The sequence below is a fragment of the Chiloscyllium plagiosum genome, unplaced genomic scaffold, assembly GCF_037043375.1.
Source record: "Chiloscyllium plagiosum isolate Xiang-an unplaced genomic scaffold, Cpla_swu_hap1 HiC_scaffold_7, whole genome shotgun sequence".
NCBI lineage: Eukaryota > Metazoa > Chordata > Chondrichthyes > Orectolobiformes > Hemiscylliidae > Chiloscyllium > Chiloscyllium plagiosum.
In genome coordinates this window covers 86,655,897-86,662,830 of record NW_028270145.1, presented here as the reverse complement: position 1 = coordinate 86,662,830, position 6,934 = coordinate 86,655,897, and the positions used below count along the sequence as shown (strand labels likewise).

Sequence of the window (6,934 nt, the reverse complement as noted above, 5' to 3'; positions counted from 1 at the left end):
ATTTGGTGAAGATCTTTGCATCCTCACTCTCCACTGAAGTAGTACATCTTGATTGGAGGGCAGCAAATGTAATTCCCTTGTTCAAGAAAGGGAACAAGAATAATCTAGGGAACTACAGACCAATCAGACTTATATTGGATCGGATTTTGAGAGACAAGATTTATGATCACTTGGGAAACCATAGCTTGATTAGAGATAGTCAGCGTGGCCTTGTGAGGGACAGGTCCTTCCTCACAAATCTTATTGAATTCTTTGAGGATGTGACAAAATACATTGATGAAGGTAGAGCAGTGGATGTGATGTACATGGATTTTAACAAGGCATTTGATAAGGTTCCCCATGGTAGGCTCATTCAGAAGGTAAGGAAGCAAAGGATACAAGGAGTTCTGGCTGTCTAGATACAGAATTGGCTGGCCCATAGAAGACAGAAAGTGGTAGTAGATGGAATGTATTCAGCCTAGAGCTTGGTGGCTAGTGGTGTTCTGCAGGGATTGGTTCTGGGAGCTCTGTTCTTTTTGATTTTTATACATAACTTGGATGAGGAAGTGGAAGGGTGTGTTAGTAAGTTTGCCAATGACATGAAGGTTTGTTGAGTGGTGGATAGTGTGGAGGGCTGTTGTAGTTTGCAACGGGACATTGACAGGATACAGAGCTGGGCTGATAAGAGGAAGATGGAGTTCAACTTGGAAAAGTGTGACGTGATTCATTTTGGAAGGTCGAATTTGAATACAGGGTTAAAGAGCAGGATTCTTGGTAGTGTGGAGGAGTCTTGGGGTCCATGTCCATAGATTCTTCAAAGTTGCCATTCAAGTTGATGGAGTTGTTAAGAAGGCATATGGTGTGTTGTCTTTTATTAGCAGGAGGATTGAGTTTAAGAGCCACGATATAATGCTGCAGCTCTATAGAACCTTGGTTAGACCACACTTGGAATATTGTACTTAGGTCTGGTTGCCTTATTATGGGAAGGATGTGAAAGCTTCTGAGGGAGTGCAGAGGAGGTTTACCAGGATGCTGCTTGGACTGGAGGCCATGTTTTATGAAGTAAGGTTGAGGGAGCTAGGGCTTTTCTCATTGGAGTGAAGAAGGATGAGAGGTGACTTGATAGAGGTGTACAAGATGATGAGAGGAATAGATAGAATGGATAGCCAGAGACTTTCTTCTCAGGGACGGAAATGGCTATCACAAGCAGCAGAACTTTAAAGTGATTGGACGAATGTTTAGGGGCGATGTTAGAGGTCACTTCTTTACCCAGGGAGTGGTGGGTGCGTAGAATACACTGCTCGTGGTGGTAGTAGAGTCAGATACATTAGGGATATTGAAGCAACTCTTGGATAGGCACATGGAAGATAGTACAATGAAGGGTACGTAAATTAGTCTGATCTTAGAGTAGGATAAAATATTGGTACAACATCAAGGGCTGAAGGGCCTGAGCTGTGCTGTACTGTTCTTATGTTTTTATGTTCTATGTTTACCTGCCAATATTTCCCATATTCTTGTTTTGCTTTCAAAATTTCCTTGTATAACATCTCTTCTGTATTTTCTATACTTCTTAGGCTTTCTAGAGTTCTTGTGATTGTTAAAAGATATATTTTTCTGATTCATCTTACCTTGTATGTTTCTAGATAATCAGAGGGTGCTAGATTTGGCAGTCTCAGACTTCCGTCTTTGAGAAGACGTTTCCATACTATGTCTATAGAATCCTGCTTTGAAATGACCGAACTGGGAGTGATTTTCCTTTAAGTAACTGTATCCAGTCCACTTTTGCCAGGTCACCTATTACTTTCAAAACTTTTGTCATCCAGTTTAGATCTTCCACTTCTGTTCTACCCTTGTCCTTTTGCATAATGATGTAATGGTCACTATCTCAAAAATGTCACCATCAGTGTGGATTTCACCAGTTTCCTCATTTCCCCTTCCCCACCTTACCCAAGCTCCAACCTTCCAGCTCAGCACCGCCCTCATGACCTGTCCTACCTGCCTATCTTCCTTTCCACCTATCCACTCCACCCTCCTCTCTGACCTATCACCTCCATCCCCACCCTCATTCACCTATTACTTTCTCCCCACCCCACCCCTCTCTCATTTATCTCTCCACTCTGCAGGCACCATGCCTCTATTCCTGATGAAGGGCTTTTGCCCGAAATGTCAATTTTCCTGCTCCTTGGATGCTGCCTGACCTGCTGTGCTTTTCCAGCACCACTCTAATCTAGACTCTGGTTTCTAACATCTGCAGTCCTGGTTTTTACCTGCTGTTACTTATCCATTTGCCCCGCTTCCTATTTTAACACTAAATTGAGAACTATGATCACTCTCATTGGGATCGTTCAATACTGGCATAAAAAAAGCTCTCTTGAATGCAGTTCAAGAATTTTCAATCCCTTGTGCCTTTCATACTATGATTACCAATTGATAGGAAGTTATTTGAAATCCTCAACTGTTGCACTATCGCTTTTGCTCTCAAAAATTGTGACATATTTGTTTTTCTACCTTTCTCTCTCACAATTTAGGGATCCAAAGTATACTCCAAGCAATTTTGCTGCCCCTCTTTTAGTTCGGTGCTCAACCCATATGAATGCATTTGATGTCTCATTTAATATGTAAACCCTTCCTACAGCTGTAATTGCTTTCTCACCCTCCAATATTTATCCATGACTATCCTGCTGGAATAGGGTACAGGGATGCTGAGTTGTTGAGATTTTGTTTCTACAACAATAAGACTGCTTCTTTTTAATCAAGATTAGAGTGGTGCTGGAAAAGCACAGCAGATCAGGCAGCATCCGATGAGAGGAAAATTGATTTCCAGCCATGAGCCCTTCATCAGGATGCTTCCTCAGATGCTGTCTGACCTGCTGTGTTTTTCCAGCACCACTCTAATCTCCAGCATTTGCAGTCCTCACTTTCGCCTAGTTGCTTCTTTCTAATATCTAATCCCACACTACTATACAATGGAATCATTTTTCTCAACTGTCCACTTGCAGATTTAAAGCTCTTCTTCCGTAAACTATTTATGCTCCTCTACCGTCACCCTCCACCCCAGCTCCCTCTTCCCTTTTTTTTAAGATTAGATTCCCTACAGTGTGGAAACAGCTCTTCCATCCCAGCAAGTCCACACCGAAGAGTAACCCATCCATACCCAGATCCATTTCCCTCTGACAAATGCACCTAACACTACGGGCAATTTAGCATGGCCAATTCACCTAACCTGCACATCTTTGGACTGTGGGAGGAAACCGGAGCACTTGGAGGAAACCCACGCAGACACGGGGAGAATGTGCAAACTCCACACAGACAGTCACCCAAGACTGGGATTGAACCCGGGTCTCTGGCGCTGAGGCAGCAGTGCTAACCACTGAGCCACTGTACCGCCCCAAGATTTTGTGCCATATTCTTGTCTGCTACCCTTACTGATCTGCTTCAGTGCTGCACTAATTATTTTCTAACTGGTTTTGACTTGAAGGTTACACTTTGCTGCAGTAAATTGACCAGGAGATTGTGTTCCATTTTTGCACTTTTTATTACCATTTAACAATTGAATCTGCCACATCAAAGGCTGCAGAAGTAATGAACATTTCTAATATTTTTCTGTTTTCTTATTAGTATGTCTCTTTTGAGATGAATTAGGTCAATTATCAGCTAATGTCCTCCCTCCCTGTGGGGAAACAGCTTGCTTCTGTTCAATGCTTTCTCATAGAAGCGGTTCTGTAATCAGAAACTCATTAGAGTTAAGGACTGAACTTGTGTCCCAGTACTCCATCATATCATATTAGTATTCCAGTGCACTGATGTTGGCTAGAAAAGGCTTGCTATATTTTCATGATTTTTCTGATCAGGAGCTCATCTGAACGCGTAATCAGTAAAGTCGGAACTTTGCTCAAATGACATTGTGTGATGAAAAACTTGCATTCAGTGGTTGAACAGTTCAGTATCTTCCTGCAAATTAATTTTCTGTTAGCAGTTGGGCACATTTAAGTATTAAGAACCTACATTCAAGTCGTGGTTGCTAAACACAGATTAATCTGAAAATAATTAATTACAATAGCAATGTAAATACTGAAGGGGCAGGATTATGAAAGAAGGCTTAGACATTTTCTAATCAATCTTTACAGAGATGTCATTACATACATCTGGAGTAGATTGGACTTGAACTCAGGTCTCCTGGCTCAGAAGTAGGGACATTACCACTGTGCCACAAGAACACTTCAAAGATTGCAAGGTAAGCCTACAAGTTTTAATTTATAGCAGGAGGAATACAGAATTCATTCCAAAACATTTTAATTATTTTATTTAATCTTTCATGATGGAACAATTACAACTTAACCAAGTTAGAAAAGTTGCTGAATTAAATTACACTTCTAAATTTTCTTTTTGAAAATATTCTTAAAGTTACATTTTTCATAGGGGAGAGTGACACTTTTCACAGTTTGCTTGCCAAAATGTTGTACTTATTCTAGTAGAGCTAAAGTGTCAAAGTGTACAGATGATGCAGCAAAACACTTAATCTACAATATGTATCACATGCATACCATATGGAATTTGGGCAGGAAACGTTAATCTGATGTGCGTGCATTATTTATAGGATTTGCTGCATCCACTTGAGCTGTTGGAAAGAAAACTATTCCATCACCTATACATCTTGACCTACTCTCAAATACTTACTGCCCTGCGTTGATGGATATGCAACTTATGCTGCATGCAGCCCACATTATAAAGATATTCGAAAAACAACACATACTCACCAACAAATTCCTTTTTATCTTTCATCCAGCCTGTTGAAATTGCATGCAATGTCTAATAGTTGTTTATTGAAGTGCGACATGTGAAACTATTGATGAAGGATTATTTGGTAAACCTCAAACAGATGTTCATTAGTGTTAACACATCTGCATTCAATTGTATCTTAGCTGTGTTTGTAATGTGTTGGAAGCTCAATAAATATAGAGATTGGAAGACGTTGGGAATTCTGGTCCCATTCCTTTGATCAAGTGTTAGCGTGTGATGAAAAATATGGCATAATGTCTTGCTGAGAGAAAAAGAAATGATCCTAGTTCTTCATGGCAGAAAATTGCCATTAAGAGCTGCACCCCACAATCTATAATGTCTCCATGTAAATAAAGAGTGTTACAGTAATGGAGTGGTGAATTTTATTAGAATAAGGAGCCAGCAGCCTCCAAATTGTTATGAGTAGATTCCCAGATTCCCATAGACCAGATATAATGAGGCAAATTATCCAACCATGCTAGTAACAACGTTAGTTTGAACAGTTGTGTGAGGAGGAAAGATTCAGTAGGTTTGACTTGCACTGAAGGGACTTTAGAAGGTTGACATGCCAATCTTTTTGAAATATGTAAGATCCTAAGGAGGTTTGACAAGGTACATACTGAGAGATGTCCCCTCTCATTGGTGAATATAACAATTGAGAAAACCGTTCCAAAGTAAGGAGTCTCAGAGAAAGATGGAGATGAGGATTAATTTTGTCTCCTTAAAGGTCATTAGTCTTTGGATTACACTGCCCCAGAGAAGCATTGAACAATTTAATGTTGAGTCAGATGTTTTTTTTAACTTGAAAAGACTGCCAAAGGTTTTAGGTATCCAGGCAGGAAACTGGAGGGAAGGCCAGATTCAAGCCTTGTTCAATGTTAGAACTGTTGTTTGGGCAAAATGGTCTACCCCACACTTTTCCTTTAGATTCAAGTCAGGTTGGTGATTTACTCCATTTCCATCAAGACTGTGTTTTAATTTATTCTTTCCTATTTTTGATTATATGTAGACTACATACATTCTTTACAGATGGTTCCTATCCTTTTGTTAGCTTAAAGCCTTTTCCATCTCTCTATTTATAATTGCCACAAACATATAGGTCCCTTCCAATTGGAGTGGAGACTGCCATCAGAACAGTTGTTTCCTTTTCAAGCACTAAGGCTGGTGCCCAATGAAAAAGATTCCCTTTTCCAATACCATCTTTTGAACCACATGTTATTCTCCCATCTGTTTGCTCATATTCCAATTTATATTTGGTTCAAGCAAAAGTCAGAGATTCTTAACCTTCAGGTCTTGTCTTTTAATTTTGAATGTAACACCTGACACTATTTCAGTAGAATTTCTTATGTTTGTCATTCAATTCAGCATAGCCATTACTAGAGCATAAAACTGTTTACTTTCTAAGTGCTTTTCTAACTGCTGTAAAATATTTGTTCACTTGGAAGTGGCATGGTAATGTACCCTTCAGAATATTTGTTGTTGATCATGGAGGATGATCTCTCTCCAATGTAATGTCCCAAATGACTGCCATATTTCAACTTGCTCTTCTAAGACAGCTTTTTGTCCAACAGTCCCATGGTCCACATAGCAGCTGTTCACCCTGCAATATTTCTCTTTGTTCCCACAAGCATGCAACAAGTACATACCACCTGTTACCCAGGATGACTATCCGAGGGACTTTCTTCTCAACCTCTCTTAAATCCATGTCATGGAGCTTCCCATCAATTACATTTTTCTCTTTCCTGAATTATATTTTCTTCTGGGGTATAAATGTTTTCTGCAAAAAAAAACTATCCAAACATTCTTATCCTTCCCACATGTTGGAGTGTCTCCAGTTTCTCCACTGGCCCAATACTTTTGAGACAAAGTGAACTAAGATAAAGATATCACTTCACATTTCATTGTCAGATGCACAACCTGCTATGCAATGTCTTAAATAATTTATTTTATTCATTCAAAGTTTATATTTAACTATTATATGTAGTTATTTCAAAGAAATTAATTAATCTATCAATTTACTAGGGTAATTATACCATCCTGCTCCAAGTTTAAAGTTCTTTCTTAATTTAGAGAGAAATAACTCATCAACCTATTTTTTTCCATTCTGTCTTGAGATGTGCATTGTTGGAAATACCAGCATTTGCTGTCCATCCAGTTTTGTCTTTGAATGGTGCCT

General features: G+C 39.5%; 1 long non-coding RNA gene across 1 annotated transcript in view; it reads left to right on the top strand.

The window, feature by feature from the left end:
* Positions 1–3,798: 3,798 nt before the first annotated feature.
* LOC148149657 (uncharacterized) overlaps positions 3,799–6,934 on the top strand; it is a 44,359-nt gene continuing 41,223 nt past the window's right edge. Inside the window, exons 1-2 of the long non-coding RNA XR_015757542.1 lie at positions 3,799–3,917; positions 4,107–4,213. This is a non-coding gene — a long non-coding RNA (uncharacterized LOC148149657). The remainder of the gene's footprint in view (positions 3,918–4,106; positions 4,214–6,934) is intronic.